This window comes from Arachis stenosperma, chromosome 10 (assembly GCF_014773155.1).
Source record: "Arachis stenosperma cultivar V10309 chromosome 10, arast.V10309.gnm1.PFL2, whole genome shotgun sequence".
NCBI classification, from domain to species: Eukaryota; Viridiplantae; Streptophyta; class Magnoliopsida; order Fabales; family Fabaceae; genus Arachis; species Arachis stenosperma.
This window is the reverse complement of record NC_080386.1, coordinates 33,609,127-33,636,048: the sequence shown is the minus strand read 5'-3', so window position 1 is coordinate 33,636,048 and position 26,922 is coordinate 33,609,127. Positions and strand designations below refer to the sequence as shown.

Here is a 26,922-nt window from a genome sequence, read left to right as displayed (position 1 = left end):
AAACTTAGATGTTGGCTTTGTGAAGTCACCAAGCATTCTCCTTGCGTTATTATTATTTTCGGCTGCCATCTCCTTCTCTTGTTCGAAAATTTCTGAAAGGTTGTTTCTGGATTGATGTAATTTAGCTTCTCTTAAATTTCTCTTCAGAGTCCTTTCAGGTTCTGGATCAATTTCAACAAGAGTGCCTTTATCCTTGTTCCTGCTCATATGAAAGAGAAGAAAACAAGAAAAGAAGAGGAATCCTTTATGTCACACAGTATAGAGATTCCTTTATGTTAGTAGAAGAAGAAAGGGGTAGAAGAATGAAGAAGAATTCGGATTTTTAGATGGAGAGAGGTGAAGAGAAGTGTTAGTAATTAAATAATTAATTAGAAGAAGAAAAGAGAAGAGAAATTTCGAAAATAATTTTGAAAAAGAGGTTAGTGATTTTCAAAAATTAGAGATAAATTGTAATTAAAATTAAAACATGAAACAATTAGTTAATTAAAAAGAATTTTTGAAAAAGGATAGAGGTATTTTCGAAAATTAGAGAGGGAAAAGTAGTTAGGTGGTTTTGAAAAAGATAAGAAACAAACAAAAAGTTTGTTAGTTGATTGAAAAAGATTTGAAATCAAATTTGAAAAAGATAAGAAGATAAGAAGTTAGATAGGATATTTTGAAATCAAATTTTGAAAAAGATAGAATTTTGAAAAGGATAAGATAAAAAGATAAGATAAAAGTTTTAAGAAAAAGATATTTTGAAAAAGATTTAATTTTTAAAATGACTTAACCAACAAGAAACTACAAGATAAGATTCTAGAATTTAAAGATTGAACCTTTCTTAACAAGAAAGTAACAAACTTTAAATTTTTGAACCAATCACATTAATTGTTTAGCTAATTTTCGAAAATTTGATATAAAAATAAGAAAAAGATTTTGAAAGTAATTTGAAAAATATTTTTGAAATTTTCGAAAATAATAAAAAAAATTGAAAAAGATATGATTTTGAAAAAGATTTTGAAAAGATAAGATTTTTAAAATTGAAATTTTGACTTGACTTGTAAGAAACAACTAATTTTAAAATTTTTTGACCAAGTCAACCCCAAAATTTCGAAATTTTGGAGGGAAATAAGGAAAAGATAATTTTTTTTTTGAATTTTTAATTATGAGAGAGAAAAACATAAAAATGACCCAAAACATGAAAATTTTGGATCAAAACACATGATGCATGCAAGAATGCTATGAATGTCAAGATGAACACCAAGAACACTTTGAAGATCATGATGAACATCAAGAACATAATTTTGAAAAAAATTTTTATGCAAAGAAAACATGCAAGACACCAAACTTAGAAATCTTTAATGCATGGACTCTAACAAACAAAAAATGCATAAGAAAAACAACAAACAACACAAAGCAAGAAAACATCAAGATCAAACAAGAGGACTTATCAAGAACAACTTGAAGATCATGAAGAACACTATGAATGCATGGAATTTTCGAAAAATGCAAAAAAATTTTTTAAAAAAAACATGCAATTGACACCAAACTTAAAAATTGACTCAAGACTTAAACAAGAAACACAAAATATTTTTGATTTTTATGATTTTCTAATTTTTTGTATTTTTATTAAATTTTTTTTTCGAAAATAATGTGAGAAAAAAAACGAAAAATAAAAGAAAAATTTTGAAAAAGATTTTTGAAAAGAAAATTACCTAATCTGAGCCACAAGATGAACCGTCAGTTGTCCATACTCAAACAATCCCCGGCAACGGCGCCAAAAACTTGGTGTTGTTGCCGGATCAACTTGGTGCTGTGGTTGCACGTAATTCTAATTCAAATAATCCCCGGCAACGGCGCCAAAAACTTGGTTGACGAAATTGTGATCCATGTTCTAACTATTTTGTATGAAATCATTATTATGGCACTGGCTGAATTCACAACTCCGTTCAACTAACCAGCAAGTGTACTGGGTCGTCCAAGTAATAAACCTTACGTGAGTAAGGGTCGATTCCACAGAGATTGTTGGTATGAAGCAAGCTATGGTTACCTTGTAAATCTCAGTTAGGCAGATTAAAATTGTTTATGGTTTCGGAAATTAATAATAAGAAAATAGAAGAGATAATAAAAGGGATAGAACACTTATGCAGATTCATTGGTGGGAATTTCAGATAAGCATATGGAGGTACTGTAAGACTCAAGGACGCCTGCTCTCCTACTGCTTCAACTCAATCCTTCTTACTCCTTTCCATGGCAAGCTATATGTAGGGCATCACTGTTGTCAGTGGCTACATCCCATCCTCTCAGTGAAAATGGTCCTCTGCGGCTGTCACTCGCATGGCTAATCATCTGTTGGTTCTCAATCAGGTTGGAATAGAATCCATTGATTCTTTTGCGCTTGTCATCACGCCCAGCCTTCAGGAGTTTGAAGCTCGTCACAGTCATTCAATCCCAGAATCCTACTCGGAATACCATAGACAAGGTTTAGACTTTCCAGATCCTCATGAATGCCGCCATCTATCTAACTTATACCACGAAGATTCTGTTGGGGAATCTAAGAGATACACATTCAGGCTCTGTTGCATGTAGAACGGAAGTGGTTGTCAATCACGTGCGTTCATAAATGAGAATGATAATGAGGGTTATCTAATCATCACATTCATCATGTTCTTGGGTGCGAATGAATATCTTGGAATAAGAATAAGAGAGAATTGAATAAAAGAAAATAGAACTGCATTAATACTTGAGGTACAGCAGAGCTCCACACCCTTAATCTATGGTGTGCAGAAACTCCACCGTTGAAAATACATAAGTAAAAGGTTCAGGCATGGCCAAGAGGCCAGCCCTCAAAACGTGATCACTAGATTCAAAATACAATCCAGGATGTCCAATTATGATAGTAAAAAGTTCTATTTATAATAAACTAGCTCCTAGGGTTTACATGAGTAAGTAATTGATGCATAAATCCACTTCCGGGGTCCACTTGGCGTATGTTTGGGCTGAGCTTGATCAATCCACGAGCTGAGGCTTCTCTTGGAGTTGAACTCCGAGTTATGACGTGTTTTGGGCGTTCAACTCCGGATCATGACGTTTTTCTGGCGTTTAACTCCAGACAACAGCATGTACTTGGCGTTCAACGCCAAGTTACGTCGTCAAATTCCGAATAAAGTATGGACTATTATATATTGCTGGAAAGCCCTGAATGTCGACTTTCCAACGCCGTTGAAAGCGCGCCATTTGGAGTTTTGTAGCTCCAAAAAATCCATTTCGAGTGTAGGGAGGTCAGATTCCAACAGCATCAGCAGTCCTTTTGTCAGCCTTTTTCAGAGTTTTGCTCAAATCCCTCAATTTCAGTCAGAATTTACCTGAAATCACAGAAAAACACACAAACTCATAGTAAAGTCCAGAAATGTGAATTTAACATAAAAACTAAGGAAAACATCCCTAAAAGTAGCTTAAACTTACTAAAAACTACCTAAAAACAATGCCGAAAAGCGTATAAATTATCCGCTCATCAGTCTAGGAAGTTGTTTGGACGCTTCAATAAGAATTCAAATTGCTTGCCACCCGGTTGGAACAATGATGATCAATAAGAGGATGGGTGCAAAAGCAAGGTTTGGGACCCTGGAATTCATTCCAACAATCAACACTCTTGGGGCCTTGCTTCAACTTGCTTGAAGGCTTTTTGTGCCTAGTTTGGGATCCGGAGGCCATTGGAATTACAAACATTGGTGGAGATTCCATGATGAGTTCAAGCACAAGCCACCATGACAAGGAGCTCACCAAATGTCCAACTTAAGGACAATAACTAAAAGTGCTAGGTGGGAGACAACCAACCATGGTACGATCGTCTCTTTTTATTCTTAGTTTTATTTTATTTTAATTTTATCAGTGTTAATTCGTAAATTCTGCATCATCATTTGCATTCTGCATTCTGCATAAAAAAAGAAGGATCGACGCACACCCGTCGTTTGTGTATGCACAACTAAACAGAGAGTTGCGCGAGAGACGCGCGGGAGGGGTGCGGTGGGGCACAAGCCACACCACGTGTACGCGTACCACATGCGTACGCGTCCCCTGTAGAAAGTTCAACCTACGCGTAAGCATCAGCAACATGTACACGTGGGCATGAAAATCGGCGTAAAAGCGTGCTGAATTGAGAGTTGTGATAGTCTGGGGCTGGCACTGTGCTAGAGGCACAAAATCACCCAAGTGTACGCGTCACACGCGTGCCCTGCGCGTGCGCGTCGCGTCCTTTTTTTTCATTTCTTACTTCTTTCTTCTATCCTTTCTCCATCTTTCGTCCTCCTTTCTTACTTTCTTCTTCTCCATTTCTTTAACTTCTCATCCTTATTCCCTTTCTTTGCTTCTATTTGTTACATTTGCATACTCGCATTCATGGCATTTTAATTTATTGTTTCTTTTCCTTTTCTTTTCTATATTTGTTATTTTCACATTAGTGTTAAAAATTTTCTTACTCAATTGTTGCATATTTCTTGCATTACTTTGGGTGCTTCTTGACTTGTTTGCTATTTAGTTGACATGCCTTGTGCTTCTATTGTTTTTCTCACTTACATGTTGTAGCTACCATGTAGTTGAGAACCTTATTATTTGGCACTAGCCCACATAATTTTTATTTCTTTTCCTATCTTTGCTTGTGGGTTTTTTCCCTTCCTTTTTCTCTTCTTTCAGGATGGCCACCAAGAGGGAAACGAAAAAGTTTCTAACTGAAGCAATAAACAAGTCTGCTGCACGATCTTTGGAGAAAGGCATCAGTTGGAGCAACCCGTCCACTTGCACATCTTTGCATGCACCGAGGACGGTGCAATCTTTAAGTGTGGGGAGGTCGATACCGACTTCCGTGGGTTAGTTACTTCCTTTCCAACACCAATTCTCACTCTTCTTTGTAGTTAGTTGTTGCATTTGCATGTTTGATTGCATTATAGTTAGACTTTGTGCATATTTTACCACTACTTGGTTGAAGTAATGATTTTATTTTCAAGAAACTATTTTAGGTATTTCACTAATTTGAATTAAAATTCTTGTGTTGAATTTGCTTGAAGAAATTTATTTTCGGAACATGGTTTTAAAGCTTGAACACACAAAACCAGTGAGATTTTTAGCCCAATTGATTGGTTGCATTTTATCAACCAATATTTTATTTTTGGTGTGTGTTGTTCTCTCTAAAATTGTGATCTTTGTCTTGCTTATATGATGCATTCATGCACTTATATGATTGATTGGTTCCATTGTTTGATGCATTCATGCACTTATATGATTGAGGCCTTGTTTCACATAGCTTACATACCCATATGGCCTTAACCTTTTCATTATCCTTTGTAAACCAATTTTGAGCCTATTTTATCCATTTGTTCTTTATTTTAGCACATCATTAACTCTAAGAGAAAAACAATAATGTCCTTAATTTGAATCCTTGGTTAGCTTAGACTAGTGAAAGTGCTCATGAATTAAGTGTGGGAAAATTGGGTTGGGAACATTTGGTTTGAGAATTGGATGTTGTATATTCTTGTGAAAATGTGCAAAACAATAGTTAAGCACATATTATTGCATTCAATACTTTAATCATATGCATTGAGAAAAAAAACAAAAGAAAAGAAAAGAAAAAATAGAAAAAAAAGCAGAAAAAGAAAAAAAGGAGCAAATAATAAAAGGGGACAAAATGCCCCAAAGTAAATGGTGATAGCAATGCATATGTACTGTACTCAAATTTATGATGCATGAATATGTGGTAAACATAGTTAATGGGTATAGTTAGGCTTTATATTATGATTACATGGATTGTCCTAAGTTTGGTGGGAAGTTTAGGTTAATCAAGGATTTAAATTTCAGTCCACTTAACCAAATACATTCCTACCTTGACCCTAATCCCATTACAACCCTTGAAAAGACCTCTTGATATGTGTATTTGTGCATTAAATTTCTATTGATTGGTAGAAGAAGAGCAAGCCTTAGAAAGCAAGATTAGTAGAGAACCGAGAGACTCGACCCTTAAACACTTGAGTGATTAGAATGTATACACTTCCAGTGAGGGTTCGATGCTCGATTCTTTGTTCCCGGCTTTCATGAGCTATTTTCTTCTGCAAGTCTATTTGTACTTCATTTTTATGATTTGAATTAGTGAACACCAGTTTATATTTGTTCTTGAAAGGCTTATTTACTTTTCACCAAGTAGGTAAAATCATTTTGCATTTAGCTGCATTTATACAGATAGGTTGCATTTCATACATCCTACCATTTTACCTTCACTCTTATAGCTTCTCTTGAGCTTAGCATGAGGACATGCTAATATTTAAGTGTGGGGAGATTTGATGCACCACTAATACGTGATACATCTTGTGCTTAATTGAGTGGATTTTATCCACTATTCTCACATTTATTCACAGAATCCGCATGTTTTACACTTTCTTTCCTAATTTTGTGCTATGATTGAAAACGTGCTTCTTTGGCCTTAAATTTGCTATGTTTAATCCTCTCTTATCACCATTCGATGCCGTGATATGTTTGTTAAGTGCCTTCAGGGTTTATAGGGCAGGAATGACTTAGAGGATGGAAAGGAAGCATGCAAAAGTGGAAGGGTTACAAGAAATTGAAGGAATCGCTGAGCTGTCAGCCTTGACCTCTTTGAACTAAATCAATCATAACTTGAGCTAAAAAGGTTCAAATGAGGCGGTTCTAGTTGCATTCGAAAGCTAACATTCGGGGCTTCGCAATGATATATAATTTTCCATAGTTTCCTGGCTGTTGGGTGATGCATACGCATGAATGACCTAATTTTTGGCCCAAAAAATACAGATTAGAGGCTTTAGAGTGGGGGAATCATTCATTCATCAAATCACTTCTCATTATTCACAATTTTAGGTTTTAGATGTAGTTTCTAGAGACAGAGGCTCTCTCCTCTCTCTAGGTTTTAGGATTTAGGATTCTCTTAGTTTTAGGTTTATTTCTTCCCAATTTCAGAATTCTACCTTGCTTCAATTTAGGTTTCTTCTACTTTGATTGTTCTAGTATTTTGGTTTATTTATTTCTCTTGTTAATTTGTTTATTTCCCTAATTTGGTTTATGAACTCCATGTTAGATTTGATTTTCTATTTAATGCAACTTGAGATATTTCATATTTATGATTGCTTTCTTCAATTTATGTTATTGGTGCACGAAATTGTGATCATCAACAATGGCACCAAAAACATGGTAGCGCTCTCAAACGTGAATCACACTTAGTCACAACTCCGCACAACTAACCAGCAAGTACACTGGGTCGTCCAAGTAATACCTTACATGAGTAAGGGTCCCACGGAGATTGTTGGTATGAAGCAAGCTATGGTCATCTTGTAAATCTCAGTTAGGCGGATAATAAATGTTATGGAGTTTTCGAATAGTAAATAAAACAGAAAATAAAGATAGAGTTACTCATGTAATTCAATGGTGGAAATTTCAGATAAGTGTATGGAGATGCTTGTCCCTGTTGGATCTCTGCTTTCCTACTGCCTTCCTTCAATCCTTCTTATTCCTTTCCATGGCAAGCTGTATGTAGGGCATCACCGTTGTCAATGGCTACATCCCATCCTCTCAGTGAAAAAGGTCCAAATGCTCTATCACGGTGGTGCCAGTTTGGGCGTTTAACTCCCAATTAGGTGCCAGTTCCGGCGTTTAACGCTGGAATTTCTATAGGTGACTTTGAACGCCGATTTGGGCCATCAAATCTTGGGCAAAGTATGGACTATCATATATTGCTGGAAAGCCCAGGATGTCTACTTTCCAACGCCGTTGAGAGCGCGCCAATTGGGCTTCTGTAGCTCCAGAAAATCCACTTCGAGTGCAGGGAGGTCAGAATCCAACAGCATCTGCAGTCCTTTTGAGTCTCTGGATCAGATTTTTGCTCAGATCCCTCAATTTCAGCCAGAAAATACCTGAAATCACAGAAAAACACACAAACTCATAGTAAAGTCCAGAAAAGTGAATTTTAACTAAAAACTAATAAAAATATAATAAAAACTAACTAAAAGATACTAAAAACATACTAAAAACAATGCCAAAAAGCGTACAAATTATCTGCTCATCACAACACCAAACTTAAATTGTTGCTTGTCCCCAAGCAACTGAAGATCAAATAGGATAAAAAGAAGAGAATATGCAATGAATTTCAAAAGCATCTATGAAGATCTGTATTAATTAGATGAGCGGGGCTTTTAGCTTTTTGCCTCTGAATAGTTTTGGCATCTCACTTTATCCTTTGGAACTCAGAATGATTGGCTTCTTTAGGAACTCAGAATCTAGATAGTGTTATTGATTCTCCTAGTTAAGTATGATGATTTTTGAACACAGCTACTTATTGAGTCTTGGCTGTGGCCCAAAGCATTCTGTCTTCCAGTATTACCACCGGATACATACATGCCACAGACACATAATTGGGTGAACCTTTTTAGATTGTGACTCAGCTTTGCTAGAGTCCCCAATTAGAGGTGTCCAGGGTTCTTAAGCACACTCTTATTACCTTGGATCACAACTTTATTTCTTTCTTTTTCTTTCTTTTTCTCTTTTTTTTTTCGTTTTTTTTTCGCTTGCTTTTCTCTTTTTTTGTATTCACTGCTTTTTCTTGCTTCAAGAATCATTTTTATGATTTTTCAGATCCTCAGTAACATGTCTCCTTTTTCATCATTCTTTCAAGAGCCAACATTCATGAACCACAAATTCAAAAGACATATGCACTGTTCAAGCATACATTCAGAGAACAAAAGTGTTGCCACCACATCAAGATAATTAAACTGTTATAAAATTCAAAATTCATGCAAGTCTTTTCTTTTTCAATTAAGAACAATTTTTAAGAAAGGTGATGGATTCATAGGACATTCATAACTTTAAGGCATAGACACTAAGACACTAATGATCATAAGACACACACATGGATAAACATAAAGCATAATTTTCGAAAAACAAGAAAATAAAGAACAAGGAGATTAAAGAACGGGTCCACCTTAGTGATGGCGGCTTGTTCTTCCTCTTGAAGGTCTTATGGAGTGCTTGAGCTCCTCAATGTCTCTTCCTTGTCTTTGTTGCTCCTCTCTCATGATTCTTTGATCTTCTCTAATTTCATGGAGGAGGATGGAATGTTCTTGGTGCTCCACCCTTAGTTGTCCCATGTTGGAACTCAATTCTCCTAGGGAGGTGTTTAGTTGCTCCCAATAGTCTTGTGGAGGAAAGTGTATCCCTTGAGGTATCTCAGGGATCTCATGATGAGAGGGATCTCTTGTTTGCTCCATCCTTTTCTTGGTGATGGGCTTGTCCTCATCAATGGGGGTGTCTCCTTCTATGTCAACTCCTACTGAATAACAGAGGTGACAAATGAGATGAGGAAAGGCTAACCTTGCCAAGGTGGAAGACTTGTCCGCCACCTTGTAGAGTTCTTGAGCTATGACCTCATGAACTTCCACTTCTTCTCCAATCATGATGCTATGAATCATGATGGCCCGGTCTAGAGTAACTTCGGACCGGTTGCTAGTGGGAATGATTGAGCGTTGAATAAACTCCAACCATCCTCTAGCCATGGGCTTGAGGTCATGCCTTCTCAATTGAACCGGCTTCCCTCTTGAATCTCTCTTCCATTGTGCGCCCTCTTCACATATGACTGTAAGGACTTGGTCCAACCTTTGATCAAAGTTGACCCTTCTAGTGTAAGGATGTTCATCTCCTTGCATCATGGGCAAGTTGAATGCTAACCTTACATTTTCCGGACTAAAATCCAAGTATTTCCCCCGAACCATAGTAAGATAATTCTTTGGATCCGGGTTCACACTTTGATCATGGTTCTTGGTGATCCATGCATTGGCATAGAATTCTTGAACCATCAAGATTCCGACTTGTTGAATGGGGTTGGTAAGCACTTCCCAACCTCTTCTTCGGATCTCATGGCGGATCTCCGGATATTCACCCTTTTTGAGTGAAAAGGGGACCTCGGGGATCACCTTCTTCAAGGCCACAACATCATAGAAGTGGTCTTGATGCACCCTTGAGATGAATCTATCCATCTCCCATGACTCGGAGGTGGAAGCTTTTGCCTTCGCTTTCCTCTTTCTAGAGGTTTCTCCGGCCTTGGATGCCATAAATGGTTATGGAAAAACGAAAAAAGCTACACTTTTACCACACCAAACTTAAAAGGTTTGCTCGTCCTCGAGCAAAAGAAGAAAGAAGGGAGTAGAAGAAGAAGAAGAAATGAGGAGGAAGGGAGTGGCTTATGTATTCGGCCAAGGAGGGGGAGATGGGGTTCGGCCATTATGGGTGGGTTTGGGAGGGAAAGTGGTTTGAATTTGAAGGGTGAGGTTGGTGGGGTTTTATGAAGGATGGATGTGAGTGGTGAAGAGAAAGATGGGATTTGATAGGTGAGGGGTTTTTGGGGAAGAGGTATTGAGGTGATTGGTGAATGGGTGAAGAAAAGAGAGAGTGGTGGGGTTGGTGGGGATCCTGTGGGGTCCACAGATCATGTGGTGTCAAAGAAAAGTCATCCCTGCACCAAATGGCATTCAAAATCACGTTTTGAGCCATTTCTGGCGTTAAACGCCGGGCTGATGCCTATTCCTGGCGTTTAACGCCAGGTTCTTGCCCTTTTCTGGCGTTTAACGCCAGTCTGGTGCCCCTTTCTGGCGTTAAACGCCCAGAATGGTGCCAGACTGGGCGTTAAACGCCCAACTGCTAGCCTCACTGGCGTTTAAACGCCAGTGAATTCTTCCTCCAGGGTGTGCTGTTTTTCTTCCTGTTTTTCATTCTGTTTTTGCTTTTTCAATGGATTTTGTGACTTCTTATGATCATCAACCTACAAAAAACATAAAATAACAAAAGAAAATATATAAAATATAATCATTGGGTTGCCTCCCAACAAGTGCTTCTTTAATGTCAATAGCTTGACAGAGGGCTCTCATGGAGCCTCACAGATACTCAGAGCAATGTTGGAACCTTCCAACACCAAACTTAGAGTTTGAATGTGGGGGTTCAACACCAAACTTAGAGTTTGGTTGTGGCCTCCCAACACCAAACTTAGAGTTTGACTGTGGGGGCTCTGTTTGACTCTGATTTGAGAGAAGCTCTTCATGCTTCCTCTCCATGGTGACAGAGGGATATCCTTGAGCCTTAAACACAAAGGATTCTTCATTCACTTGAATGATCAGTTCACCTCCATCAACATCAATCACAGCCTTTGCTGTGGCTAGGAAGGGTCTGCCAAGGATGATGGATTCATCCATGTACTTCCCAGTCTCTAGGACTATGAAATCAGTAGGGATGTAATGGTCTTCAATCTTAACCAAAACATTCTCTACAAGTCCATGAGCTTGTTTTCTTGAGTTGTCTGCCATCTCTAGTGAGATTCTTGCAGCTTGTACCTCAAAGATCCCTAGCTTCTCCATTACAGAGAGAGGCATGAGGTTTACACTTGACCCTAAGTCACACAGAGCCTTCTTGAAGGTCATGGTGCCTATGGTACAAGGTATGGAAAATTTCCCAGGATCTTGTCTCTTTTGAGGTAATTTCTGCCTTGACAAGTCATCCAGTTCTTTGGTGAGCAAAGGAGGTTCATCCTCCCAAGTCTCATATCCAAATAACTTGTCATTTAGCTTCATGATTGCTCCAAGGTATTTAGCAACTTGCTCTTCAGTGACATACTCATCCTCTTCAGAGGAGGAATACTCATCAGAGCTCATGAAAAGCAGAAGTAAGTCCAATGGAATCTCTATGGTCTCATTTTGAGCCTCAGATTCCCATGGTTCCTCATTAGGGAACTCATTGGAGGCTAGTGCACGCCCATTGAGGCCTTCCTCAGTGGCGTCCACTTCCTCTCTTCCCTCTCTAGATTCGGCCATGGTTATGGCTTTGCACTCTCCTTTTGGATTTTCTTCTGTATTGCTTGGGAGAGTACTAGGAGGGAGTTCAGTAATTTTCTTGCTCAGCTGTCCCACTTGTGCCTCCAAGTTCCTAATGGAAGACCTTGTTTCAGTCATGAAACTTTGAGTGGTTTTGATTAGATCAGAGACCATGGTTGCTAAGTCAGAGGGGTTCTGCTTAGAATTCTCTGTCTGTTGCTGAGAAGATGATGGAAAAGGCTTGCCATTGCTAAACCTGTTTCTTCCACCATTGTTGTTGTTGAAACCTTGTTGAGGTTTCTCTTGATTCTTCCATGAGAAATTTGGGTGATTTCTCCATGAAGAAGTATAGGTGTTTCCATAGGGTTCTCCTAGGTAATTCACCTCTTCCATTGAAGGGTTCTCAGGATCATAAGCTTCTTCTTCAGATGAAGCATCCTTAGTACTGCTTGGTGCATTTTGCATTCCAGACAGACTTTGAGAAATCAAATTGACTTGTTGAGTCAATATCTTCTTCTGAGCCAATATGGCATTCAGAGTGTCAATCTCAAGAACTCCTTTCTTCTGACTAGTCCCATTGTTCACAGGATTCCTTTCAGAAGTGTACATGAATTGGTTATTTGCAACCATTTAAATTAGCTCTTGAGCTTCTGCAGGCGTCTTCTTCAGATGAAGAGATCCTCCAGCAGAGCTATCCAAAGACATCTTGGATAGTTCAGAGAGACCATCATAGAAAATACCTATGATGCTCCATTCAGAAAGCATGTCAGAAGGACATTTTCTGATTAATTGTTTGTATCTTTCCCAAGCTTCATAGAGGGATTCTCCATCCTTCTGTCTGAAGGTTTGGACTTCCACTCTAAGCTTACTCAATTTTTGAGGTGGAAAGAACTTTGCCAAGAAGGCATTGACTAGCTTTTCCCATGAGTCCAGGCTTTCTTTAGGTTGAGAGTCCAACCATATTCTAGCTCTGTCTCTTACAGCAAAAGGGAATAGCATCAGTCTGTAGACCTCAGGGTCAACCCCATTAGTCTTGACTGTGTCACAGATTTGCAAGAACTCAGCTAAAAACTGATGAGGATCTTCCAGTGGAAGTCCATGGAACTTGCAATTCTGTTGCGTTAGAGAAACTAATTGAGGCTTAAGCTCAAAGTTGTTTGCTCCAATGGCAGGGATAGAGATGCTTCTCCCATAGAAATCGGGAGTAGGTGCAGTAAAGTCACCCAGCACCTTCCTTGCATTGTTGGCATTGTTGTTGTTTTCGGCTGCCATGTCTTCTTCTTCTTTAAAGAATTCGGTCAGGTCCTCAACAGAGAGTTGTGCCTTAGCTTCTCTTAGCTTTCGCTTCAAGGTCCTTTCAGGTTCAGGGTCAGCTTCAACAAGAATGCCTTTGTCTTTGTTCCTGCTCATATGAGAGAGAAGGGAACAAGAAAATGTGGAATCCTCTATGTCACAGTATAGAGATTCCTTGAGGTGTCAGAGGAAAAGAAAAATAGAAGAAAGAAGAAGGAGAAGAATTCGAACTTTAATTAGATGGAATTTGAATTGTGCATTAAGAAGGAGTGATACTCCATAAATATAAGGATGTGAGAAGGAGGGAAGAGAATTTTCGAAAATTAAGTTAAAAAGTTTGAAAACATTTTGAAAAACACTAATTTGATTTTCGAAAACCAAGAGTGAAAGAAATCAAGTGATTTTTGAAAAAGATTTTGAAATTAGAAATCAGAAAGATTTGATTGAAAACTATTTTGAAAAAGATGTGGTTAAGAAGATATGATTGGTTTTAGAAAGATGTGATTGAGAAGATATGATTTGAAAACAATTTTAAAAGACATTATTTGAAAACAATTTTAAAAGATATGAGTTTAAAAATTAATGACTTGCCTAACAAGAAAAGATATGATTCAAACTTTAAACCTCTCTCAACAGAAAAGGCAACAAACTTGAGATGTTCAATCAAATCATTAATTGTTAGTAAGTATCTTTGAAAAAGGAAAGAAATTGATTTTGAAAACATTTGATTGAAAAGATATGATTTGAAAAAGATTTGATTTTGAAAAACTTTGAAAACTTGAAAAAAATTGATTTGAAAAACAAAATCTTCCTCCTAGTGCCATCCTGGCGTTAAACGCCCAGAATGGTATCCATTCTGGCGTTTAACGCCCAAAATGCTACCTTTTTGGGCGTTAAACGCCCAACCAGGTACCCTGGCTGGCGTTTAAACTCCAGTCTGTCCTTCTTCACTGGGCGTTTTGAACGCCCAGCTTTTTCTGTGTGATTCCTCTGCAGTATGTTCTGAATCTTCAATCCCCTGTACTATTGACTTGAAAAGACACAAATTAAAAATATTTTTGGATTTTTAATAATAGAAAAAAAATGCAACTAAAATCAAATAACAATGCATGCAAGACACCAAACTTAGCAGTTTGTATACTATTGACACTAACAAAATGAGAATGCATATGAGAAACAACAAAACACTCAAGTCAATAGAATTCAAAGATCAAAACAAGGAAATCATCAAGAACAACTTGAAGATTAATGAAGACACATGCATAAATTTGAAAAATGCAAGAAGAACAGAAACATGCAATTGACACCAAACTTAAAATGAGACACTAGACTCAAACAAGAAATATTTTTGGTTTTTATGATTTTGTAATTTTTTTGTGCTTTTTCGAAAATTATATGAAAAAGAAAATAAAGGTTTCAGAATTCTCAATTTGAATTCCAGGAATCATTGCAATGCTAGTCTAAGACTCCGGTCCAGGAATTAGACATGGCTTCACAGCCAGCCAAGCTTCCAAAGAAAGCTTCGGTCCAAAACACTAGACATGGCCAATGGCCAGCCAAGCCTTAGCAGATCATTGCTCCAATAGCAAGATTGATAGAGATCAATAATCTATTGTGATGATTAGTTGAAACCTCGGTCCAATAAGATTAGACATGGCTTCTCAGCCAGCCAGATTTCAACAGATCATCATGAAACACTAGAATTCATTCTTAAGAACTCTGAAGGAAAAAAAAAATACCTAATCTAAGCAACAAGATGAACCGTCAGTTGTCCATACACAAGAACAATCCCCGGCAACGGCGCCAAAAACTTAGTGCCAGTTTGGGCGTTTAACTCCCAATTAGGTGCCAGTTCCGGCGTTTAACGCTGGAATTTCTGTAGGTGACTTTGAACGCCGGTTTGGGCCATCAAATCTTGGGCAAAGTATGGACTATCATATATTGCTGGAAAGCCCAGGATGTCTACTTTTCAACGCCGTTGAGAGAGCGCCAATTGGGCTTCTGTAGCTCCAGAAAATCCACTTCGAGTGCAGGGAGGTCAGAATCCAACAGCATCTGCGGTCCTTTTGAGTCTCTGGATCAGATTTTTGCTCAGATCCCTCAATTTCAGCCAGAAAATACCTAAAATCACAGAAAAACACACAAACTCATAGTAAAGTCCAGAAAAGTGAATTTTAACTAAAAACTAATAAAAATATAATAAAAACTAACTAAAAGATACTAAAAACATACTAAAAACAATGCCAAAAAGCGTACAAATTATCCGCTCATCACACGGCACGGCTAATCATCTATCGGTTCTCGATCATGTTGGAATAGAATCCCTTGATTCTTTTGCGTTTGTCATCACGCCCAATAATCGCGAGTTTGAAGCTCGTCACAGTCATTCAATCCCTGAATCCTACTCGGAATACCACATACAAGGTTTAGACTTTCCGGATTTTCATGAATGCCACCATCAATCTAGCTATTTATACTAGACTAGCTACTAGGGTTTACAGAAGTAAGTACTTGATGCAGAAATCCACTTCCGGGGCCCACTTGGTGTGTGCTTGGGCTGAGCTTGAGCTTTACACGAGCTTAGGCTTATCTTGGAGTTGAACGCCAAGTTGTAACGTATTTTTGGTGTTCAACTCTGGTTCGTGACGTATTTCTGGCGTTTGGCTCCAGAATGCAGCATAGAGCTGGCGTTGAGCACCAGTTTACATCATCTAATCTTGAATAAAGTATAAACTATTATATATTTCTTGAAAGTTCTGGATGTCTATTTTCCAACGCTGTTAAGAGCACGCCATTTGGAGTTCTGTAGCTCCAGAAAATCCATTTTGAGTGCAGGGAGGTCAGAATCTAACAGCGTCAGAAGTCCTTTGTCAGCCTTTTATCAGAGTTTTGCTCAGGTCTCTCAATTTCAGCCAGAAATTACCTGAAATTATAGAAAAATACACAAACTCATAGTAAAGTCCAGAAATGTGAATTTAGCATAAAAACTAATGAAAACATCCTTAAAAGTAGCTAGATCCTACTAAAAACTACCTAAAAACAATGCCAAAAGCATATAAATTATCCGCTCATCACAACACCAAACTTAAATTGTTGCTTGTCCCCAAGCAACTGAAAATCAATTAGGATAAAAATAAGAGAATATACTATAAATCCGAAAATATCAATGAATATTAATTCTAATTAGATGAGCGGGACTTGTAACTTTTTGCTTCTGAACATTTTTTGCATCTCACTTTTTCCTTTGATGTTTAGAATGATTGGCATCTCTAGGAACTTAAAATTTTAGATAGTGTTATTGATTCTCCTAGTTAAGTATGTTGATTCTAGAACACAGCTACTTTTATGAGTCTTGGCCGTGGCCCTAAGCACTTTGTTTTTCAGTATTACCACCGGATACATAAATGCCACAAACACATAACTGGGTGAACCTTTTCAGATTGTGACTCAACTTTGCTAAAGTCCCCAGTTAGAGGTGTCCAGAGCTCTTAAGCACACTCTTTTTGCTTTGGATCACGACTTTAACCACTCAGTCTCAAGCTTTTCACTTGGACCTGCATGCCACAAGCACATGGTTAGGGACAACTTAATTTAGCCGCTTAGGCCTGGATTTTATTTCCTTGGGCCCTCCTATCCATTGATGCTCAAAGCCTTGGATCCTTTTTACCCTTGCCTTTTGGTTTTAAGGGTTATTGGCTTTTTCTGCTTGCTTTTTCTTTTTCTTTTTATTTTTTTCGCAAGCTTTTGCTTTTTCACTGCTTTTTCTTGCTTCAAAAATCAATTTCATGATTTTTCAGATTATCAATAGCATTTCTCTTTGTTCATCATTCTTTCAAGAGCCAATAATTTTAACATTCATAAACAACAAGATCAAAATTATGCACTGATCAAGCATTCATTCAGAAGACAAAAAGTATTGTCACCACATCAATATAATTAAACTAAATTCAAGGATAATTTCGAAATTCATGTACTTCTTGTTCTTTCGAATTAGAAACATTTTTCATTTAAGAGAGGTGAAGGATTCATGGAATTATTTATAGCCTTAAGACATAGTTACTAAATACTAATGATCATGTAACAAAGACACAAATATAGATGACATTATAAGCATAAAAACCGAAAAACAGAAAAATAAGAACAAGAAATGAATCCACCTTAGTGATGGTGGCGCTTTCTTCTTGAAGAACCAATGATGTCCTTGAGTTCTTCTATGTCTCTTCCTTGCCTTTGTTGCTCCTCCCTCATTACTCTTTGATTTCTCTAATTTCATGGAGAATGATGGAGTGCTTTTGATGTTCTACCCTTAATTGATCCATATTGTAACTCAAATCTTCAAGAGAAGTATTGAGTTGTTCCCAATAGTTGTTGGGAGAAAAGTGCATCCCTTGAGGCATCTCCGGAATTTCTTGGTGATGAGCTTCCTCATGCGTCTCTTGGGTTCCATGAGTGGGCTCTCTTGTTTGCTTTATCCTTTTCTTAGTGATGGGCTTGTCCTCCTCAATGGGGATGTCTCCTTCTATGATGACTCCAGCTGAGTAATATAGATGGCAAATAAGATGAGGAAAAGCTAGCCTTGCCAAGGTAGAGGGCTTTTCGGCTATTTTGTAGAATTCAAGGGAGATGACTTCATGAACTTCTACTTCCTCTCCATTCATGATGCTATGAATCATGATGGCCCGATCCACAGTAACTTCAGATCGGTTGCTAGTGGGGATGATGGAGCGTTGGATGAACTCCAACTATCCTCTAGCCACAGGCTTGAGGTCCAGTCTTCTTAATTGAACCGGCTTGTCTTTGGAGTCTCTTTTCTATTGGGCTCCTTCAACACATATGTCCCTAAGGACTTGGTCCAACCTTTGATCAAATTTGACCCTTCTTGTGTAGGAGTGTGCATCTCCTTGCATCATGGGCAAGTTGAATGCCAACCTCACATTTTCCGGACTAAAATCTAAGTATTTCCCCCGAACCATTGTAAGATAGTTCTTTGGATTCGGGTTCATACTTTGATCATGGTTCCTAGTGATCCATGCATTGGCATAGAACTCTTGAACCATCAAAATTCTGACTTGTTGAATGGGGTTGGTCAGAACTTCCCAACTTCTTCTTTGAATCTCTTGTCGGATCTCCGAAAACTCATTTTTCTTGAGCTTGAAAGGGGCCTCAGGGATCACCTTCTTCTTAGCCACAACATCATAGAAGTGGTCTTGATGGGTTTTGGAGATGAATCTCTCCATCTCCCATGACTCGGAGGTGGAAGCTTTTGTCTTCCCTTTCCCTTTTCTAGAGGTTTTTTCGGCCTTAGGTGCCATCAATGGTAATGGAAAAACAAAAAGCTTATGCTTTTACCACACCAATCTTAGAATATTGCTCGCCCTCGAGCAAGAGAAAAAAGAAAAGAAAAGAAGAAGAAAAAATATGGAGGAGAGTGGAGAAAGGTATATTCGGCCAAGGTATAGGAGAGGGATTTGTGTTGTGTGAAAGTTAAGGAGAATAGAGGGGTTTATATAGTGAGGGGAGAGGGAGTAGGTTCGGCTATTTAGTGTGGGTTTGGATGGAAAAGAAATTTTGAATTTTGAAGGTAGGTGGGGTTTGTGGGAAAGAGTTGATGGATGTGAGTGGTGAAGGGGGTAATTGGAAAGAGAGATTGAGGTGATTGGTGAAGGGTTTTGGGGAAGAGTGTTTATTGGAAAGAGAGGATGAATGTTGAGAAGAGGGGGGAATATGGTAGGTGGGGATCCTGTGGGGTCCACAGATCCTGAGATGATCCTGTGGGTCCACAGATCCTGAGGTGTTAAGGATTTACATCCCTGTACCAATTAGGCATGTAAAATGCCTTTGCATGCAATTCTGGTGTTTAAACGCCGAGGTGATGCATGTTCTGGGCATTTAACGCCCAACTATAGCATGTTTCTGGTGTTGAACGCCTCTCCTCAGGGTATATTCCTGGCGTTTAAATGCCAGGATGCTGCTTGTTTCTGGCGTTCAACGCTAGATCCATGCTCTGATCTGGCGTTGAACGCCAGCCAGATGCTCCTTACTGGTGTTTAAACGCCAGTAAGTCCTTCCTCCAGGGTGTGATTTTTCTTCTGCTGTTTTTTGATTCTATTTTTAATTTTAATATTTTTTTCGTGACTCCACATGATCATGAACCTAATAAAACATAAAAGAACAATGAAAATAAAATAAAATTAGATAAATAAAAATTGGGTTGCCTCCCAATAAGCGCTTCTTTAATGTCAATAGCTTGACAGTGGCCTCTCATGGAGCCTCACAGGTGATCAGGTCAATGTTGTAGACTCCCAACACCAAACTTAGAGTTTGGATGTGGGGATTCAACACCAAACTTAGAGTTTGGCTATGGCCTCTCAACACCAAACTTAGAGTTTTATTGTGGGGGATTTGTTTGACTCTGTACTGAGAGAAGCTTTTTATGCTTCCTCTCTATTGTTAAAGAAGAAGATCCTTGAGCCTTAAACACAAGGTAGTCCCTATTTAATTGAAGGACTAATTCTCCTCTGTTAACATCTATCACAGCTCCTGCTGTGCCTAGGAAAGATCTTCCAAGGATGATGCATTCATCCTCCTCCTTCCTAGTGTCTAAGATTATGAAATCAGCAGGGATGTAAAGGCCTTCAACCTTTACCAACACGTCCTCTACCAATCCATAAGCTTGTCTTACTGATTTGTCTATCATTTGTAATGAGAATATGGCAGGCTGTACCTCAATGATCCCCAGTTTCTCCATTACAGAGAGTGGCATAAGATTTATGCCTGACCCTAGGTCACACAGAGCTTTCTTAAAGGTCATGGTGCCTATGGTACAGGGTATTACGAATTTGCCAAGATCTTGTCTCTTTTGAGGTAAAGTTTGTTGAACCCAGGTATCTAATTCACTAATGAGCAAGGGAGGTTCACCTTCCCAAGTCTCATTACCAAATAACTTGGCATTTAGTTTCATTACGAAATTGTGATCATCAACAATGGCACAAAAAACTTGGTAGCGCTCTCAAACGTGAATCACACTTAGTCACAACTCCGCACAACTAACCAGCAAGTGCACTGGGGCGTCCAAGTAATACCTTACATGAGTAAGGGTCGATCCCACGGAGATTGTTGGTATGAAACAAGCTATGGTCATCTTGTAAATCTCAGTTAGGCAGATAATAAATGTTATGGAGTTTTCGAATAGTAAATAAAGCAGAAAATAAAGATAGAGTTACTCATGTAATTCAATGGTGGGAATTTCAGATAAGTGTATGGAGATGCTTGTCCCTGTTGGATCTCTGCTTTCCTACTGCCTTCCTTCAATCCTTCTTATTCCTTTCCATGGCAAGCTGTATGTAGGGCATCACTGTTGTCAATGGCTACATCCCATCCTCTCAGTGAAAAAGGTCCAAATGCTCTGTCACGGCACGGCTAATCATCTGTCGGTTCTCGATCATGTTGGAATAGAATTCCTTGATTCTTTTGCATTTGTCATCACGCCCAACAATCGCGAGTTTGAAGCTCGTCACAGTCATTCAATCCCTGAATCCTACGCGGAATACCACAGACAAGGTTTAGACTTTCCGGATTCTCATGAATGCCGCCATCAATCTAGCTTATACTACGAAGATTCTGATTAAGGAATCCAAGAGATATGCGCCTGGTCTGAGGTAGAACGGAAGTGGTTGTCAGTCACGCGTTCATAGGTGAGAATGATGATGAGTGTCACGGATCATCACATTCATCATGTTGAAGTACAACGAATATCTTAGAACAGGAATAGCTGAATTGAATAGAAAATAGTAGTAATTGCATTAAAACTTGAGGTACAGCAGAGCTCCACACCCTTAATCTATGGTGTGTAGAAACTCCACCGTTGAAAATACATAAGTGATGAAGGTTCAGGCATGGCCGAATGGCCAGCCCCCAAACATGATCAAAAGACCGAATGGTCAAAAGACCTTACAATCCAAGACCTTACAATCAAAAGACACTGAATACAATAGTAAAAAGTCCTATTTATACTAGACTAGCTACTAGGGTTTACAGAAGTAAGTACTTGATGCAGAAATCCACTTCCGAGGCCCACTTGGTGTGTGCTTGGGCTGAGCTTGAGCTTTACATGAGCTGAGGCTTATCTTGGAGTTGAACCCCAAGTTGTAACGTGTTTTTGGCGTTCAACTCTGGTTCGTGACGTGTTTCTGGCGTTTGACTCCAGAATGCAGCATGAAACTGGCGTTGAGCGCCAATTTACGTTGTCTAATCTTGAATAAAGTATAGACTATTATATATTGCTGGAAAGCTCTGGATGTCTACTTTCTAACGCCTTTGAGAGCGTGCCATTTGGAGTTTGCTGAAAATTCATTTCGAGTGCAGGGAGGTCAGAATCCGACAGCATCAGTAGTCCTTTGTCAGCCTTTTATCAGAGTTTTGCTCAGGTCCCTCAATTTCAGCCAGAAATTATCTGAAATTATAGAAAAACACACAAAATCATAGTGAAGTCCAGAAATGTGAATTTAGCATAAAAACTAATGAAAACATCCCTAAAAGTAGCTAGATCCTACTAAAAACTACCTAAAAATAATGCCAAAAAGCGTATAAATTATCCGCTCATCAGTTATTGATGCTTTCAATTGGTTGTTTAGATTTTATTATCTCTTATTTCTTTTCTATGCTTTTGTGTTTTGGCTTTGAAGTGTTTGATAAAATTCTTGGGAGAATCTCAAATTAGACTTTTATGTTCTTGGCTTGGGATGGTAACTTAGGAACTCTTGAGTCACTAATGTCCAAGGAATTGATGATTGGGAGCCATTAACTCTAGTTCTCACTAATTGAATTAGTGGAGAGCTATGACTTATGGACTTGGATTGATATAGCTCATTTAACGTTCCTTTACTATTAGTTAGAGGATGATTTAATGGGATTGATCCTTGTCAATTCTCATGTTGTGGTTAGTGATAAGGATAGAGATCCTTGACAACCAAACCTTGCCAAGAGCTTTTCTGGTCATTTGATTTCATTTGCAATTTACTTTTCTTGTTTCCTTATTCAAAAACCCCAAAATATATCTTTACATAACCAATTATAAGAACACTTCCCTGCAAATCCTTGAGAGACGACCCGAGGTTCAGTTATCAATTTTATTAGAGGTTTGTTACTTGTGACAACCAATCTTTTGTATGAAAGGATTCTTGTTGGTTTACAAGCTATACTTTCAACGAAAAATTATTTGTAAAATTTTAGACCATGCAAGAATCCGTTCGTCACTACCCATGCAATCTGTCAACAAACACTAACAACAACACTCCCTATATATAATATGGGGAGCTATCCTCGCCAAGGACATGCAAAAGGCGTACATTTCCGGCTATTTGCTCTAAAGGAGCGACGACAGTCTCTTCACGATCACTCTTCACGATCACTTTGTTTTATTTCTCCTCTATAAAGAAAATTATTGACTTGAGCGTCGGAGTCTTTCTTCTAGGTTCCACGCCGGAGTCCCAGTTCCGAGAATATCATCGCCTGAAGCTCAAGGGACCGCTGAAAAACACGTTGCCGAGCTATAACGGTGACAAGTATCCTTTGACGGAGCATTTAGCACCCACCGTGGGCCGGAATTTATCTAAATCCACCATTGTCTCTACCCTATTTTCTACTCTCTTTTGCGCAAGAATCTCAATCCGCAAGCATGGCAGATAATGGAGTACAACAACCCACACTGGCTGACCTCATAGCGCAGATAGCCGAGCTACAAGCGGAAGTTCGGAGGATAGCCGAATTGTCACACGACGAAGGAAACTCCAATGGAAGCAATACAAAACCAAAGGAGGCAGAAGCCCATGACGTCACCCCGACGAAAGAAAAATTGACCATTGACAACCCTTTCTCAGAAAGCATCGCCAAGTTCCAAATGCCGAAGAATTTTGTACTGCCGACCGGACTCAAACCATATCAAGGGTTTAGCGATCCTCGGGTCCACGTTAAGAAATTTCAATCTATGATGTTTTTTAATAATGCCTCTGAACCTATACTTTGTCGGGCATTTCCTACTTTCTTAGACGGTGCTACATTACTTTGGTTTTCTAAGTTGTGTGCAGGTTTAATATCTTCTTTTGAAGAAATGGCTCGATTTTTCATTGATTACTTTGCTGCGTCAAGAATATATGTACGTGGGTCAGACTATTTAAGCACCATCAGGCAAGGTCAACACGAAAGCTTGAAAGACTATATGACACGGTTTTTTGAGGCGACCATGGAAATTACCGACCTAAATCCCAATGTCCATCTACATGCCCTGAAAAGTAGTCTCAAACCCAGGAAGTTCCAGGAATTAATAGTTGTGACAAAACCAAGAACGTTAGAAGAATTCCGAGAAAAGGCCACCGGACAAATGGAAATCGAAGAGCTCAAAGAACACCGACGAGCAGACCGACAGATACCTTGGCGGGAGGAAGAAAAACACCCTAGGGTGCCAAACCACAAAGAGCATGAGAAACCTTTCAGACTGACACCAAAGTACGACGCGTACACGTAGTTCAATACCAAAAAGGAAGATATTATCAAGGAAATACTGAACGCGGAGATCATCAAGCCACCGAGAAGGGCAGGTTCATATCAGGATCAAAGATACGTCGACAAATCTAAGCACTGCGCTTTCCACCAAAAGTTTGGCCACACCACTAACGAATACATAATCGCAAAAGATCTCCTAGAAAGGTTGGCCAGGTAGGGACACGTGGATATGTACGTGACAGGGCGAATGAAACAAGGTCAACAAAGCTCAGCTGATAATCAACCCGAGCAGAACCTAAACACCACCGAAAAGACTAAGCACCCACCACCACCAACTAGAGGGGTTATCAACTATATCATAGGAGGGTTTGCAGGAGGTGGACATACAAGCTCGGCAAGAAAAAGGAGTTACTGAGCAATGCTGATGATCCAAAGGACAGAGGAAATCGCCCACCCACCAAATATATCTACTATAGCCTTCGAACAAGCTAACTACCGAGCCCAGGCCGCCAATCTGGATGATCCTGTGGTAATTTCCATTCAGATAGGAGATCTCCTAGTTAAAAAAAATCCTACTAGACCCAGGCAGCAGCGCCGACGTCTTATTCTACTCTACTGTCCAGAAGATGAAGCTAAGTAACAAAATCATGCAGCCATCCTTGGGAGAACCGGTGGGTTTCTCAAGGGAACGAGTACCAATTCTCATAAGCATATGGATGAAAGTAACAATGGGTGACTACCCTCTATCAACAACAAAGGATGTTCAGTTCTTAGTAGTGGATTGTGATGCGGTAGTTTATAACCCATACTTACTAACCGGCAAGTGCACCGGGTCGTACCAAGTAATACCTTACGTGAGTAAGGCTCGATCCCACGAGGATTGATGGATTAAGCAACGATTATTGAGTGATAAGCTTAGTTAGGCAAGCAGAAATTAGTTTTGAGATGTTCAAAAGGTTTAAGTTTGAATTCAAAATATCAAAAGTATAGACAATTAAATAAATTGGGAATAAAATATGGATAAACAGTTAAGGCTTCAGAGTTATCTATTTTTCCGGATTAACTTTTCTTACTAATTATTTTAATTATGTAGGATTTAATTTATGAAAAACTATATGTGACTAGACCTTAATTCCTTAGACCTTCCTAGTCTCCTCTAAAATTCATTAAATGCCAATTCCTTGGTCAATTAATTCCAATTAAAGGGTACATGATCAAATTCCAGTTTGCATGCCACAAAAACTCTAATTACCCAAAGAATAAGAGGATTATATGTCACGTATCCCGTTAAATCCAGGTAATTAGAATTCAGGAGAATATGTTTTCAAGCTGTTGTTCAAGTATAGAGCTTTTCCAAGTTATACAAGAACTCAAATAGAAAGAGGGTCATACTTCCGTTCCACCCAAATTCATAAGATAAAGAACGAAAAACAATTCTTAAATATAAATCCAAAACATAAATTAAAATAGAAAAAGTAATAAAATCAATCCATACAAATAGACAGAGCTCCTAACCTTAACAGTGGAGGTTTAGTTGCTCATGGAATGTAGAATATAAATTTGTATAGAATTCCCTAATGGAATCCCTCTAATGTAATGTCTAATGTAATGTCATGTACCTAATAGAAGAGAAGTCTTCCCTTTTTATAACTAATCCTAATTAATTTAAAATCTAATTATCTAAAAATAAAAATAATATCTTTTCCTAAAAGATAAGATTTGAATTTAAATTCGAATTAATTAACAGATTTTCAGTTGATGGGTGGGGACCACTTGCTTTGTCCATTCTGCAGCTTTTAATCTGTGTTTTCTGGGCTGGAAAGTGGGTCAAAACAATCCAGAAATCACCCCCAGCGTCATTTGTATTTTTATAGATCGCGCATGTGACGCGTCCGCGTCATCCACGCGTTCGCGTCATTTGTGCAAATTCCAGTCCACGCGTTCGCGTCATTGCAATTTCTCTATTCCGCGCGGTCGCGTGAGCCATGCGTCCGCGTCGGTCTTCGCTGGTCATCTCCTTGGTTTCTTCTTTTTCTTTGTAGAAACTTCATCAAATCCCTCCGAATGCTACCTAAAATAAATAAAATTGCACAAAACTCAAAATAGCATCCATAGTGGCTAAAATATAATTAATTCTTAATTAAACTCAACAAATTAGATGCAAATTCACTAGGAAAAGATAGATAAGATGCTCACGCATCAGACTGCCTCAGTCATTATAACGTCATTCTCGGTAGACCTTCTTTGAATTCTTTTGGTGCTATCGTATCTACTGTTCACCTTTGCGTTAAGTTTCAGGTACAAAACGATCAGGTAGCCACCATACATTCTGACCAAAGGGAAGCTCGGCATTGTTACAACGAAAGCCTTAAAATTAGAGCAGAAAATACACTGAGAACCGAGCTTCCAGGAAACACATTCAACGCATCGAACATTTCAAGCACTACCAACCTTGACCCTATAGAAGACCTTCGAGACAGACCAGCACCAACAGACGATCTTGAGAAGGTAACACTAGACAATAATGACAACCATTTCACTTACATAAGCCGCTCTCTGCTTGCAGGTAACAAAGAATGCATACTCAGTATTCTTTGAAAAAATGTCGACTTCTTTGCATGGACCCTAACAGACATGCCTGACATTGATCCAAAGGTCCGACCTATATCACAAAAGAAAAGAAACATGGGAGACGCAAAAAGGTCGGCATGCTTGGAGGAAACTCGGAAACTACTTCAGGCAGGATTCATAAAGGAGATACATTTTACAACATGGTTGTCCAATGTGGTTATGGTAAGAAAAGTCTCAGGTAAATGGCGAATGTGTGTCGATTTTACTAATTTAAATAAGGCATGCCCAAAAGATGCCTATCCCCTCCCCTGCATTGACAAACTCGTAGATAATGCCTCTGGATATAACCTTTTAAGATTTTTAGATGCATATTCAGGGTATAATCAAATCCTAATGCATCCTAAAGATGAGGACAAAACAAATTTCATTACTGAATTAGGAAATTATTGTTATAAGGTTATGCCATTTGGTTTAAAGAATGCAGGTGCTATTTATCAGCGGCTAATGGACAAAGTTTTCAACAAACAAATAGGAAGAAATCTCGAGGTCTATGTTGACGACATGGTTGTAAAAACAAAACAAAACCAAGATCATGGAGCCGACCTCGAAGAAATCTTCAAGCAAATAAGACAACATAATATGAGGCTCAACCCTAAGAAGTATGCCTTTGGTGTCATGGGCGGCAAATTTCTCGGCTTCATGCTCACATCAA

At 38.7% G+C, this 26,922-nt stretch overlaps 1 non-coding gene across 1 annotated transcript; it reads left to right on the top strand.

Moving 5' to 3' along the window:
* The first annotated feature begins 12,605 nt into the window (after positions 1-12,605).
* On the top strand, positions 12,606-12,713 carry LOC130959468 (small nucleolar RNA R71). The gene has a single exon (XR_009078546.1). It is a non-coding gene; the product is annotated as a small nucleolar RNA R71 (small nucleolar RNA).
* Positions 12,714-26,922: the final 14,209 nt, after the last annotated feature.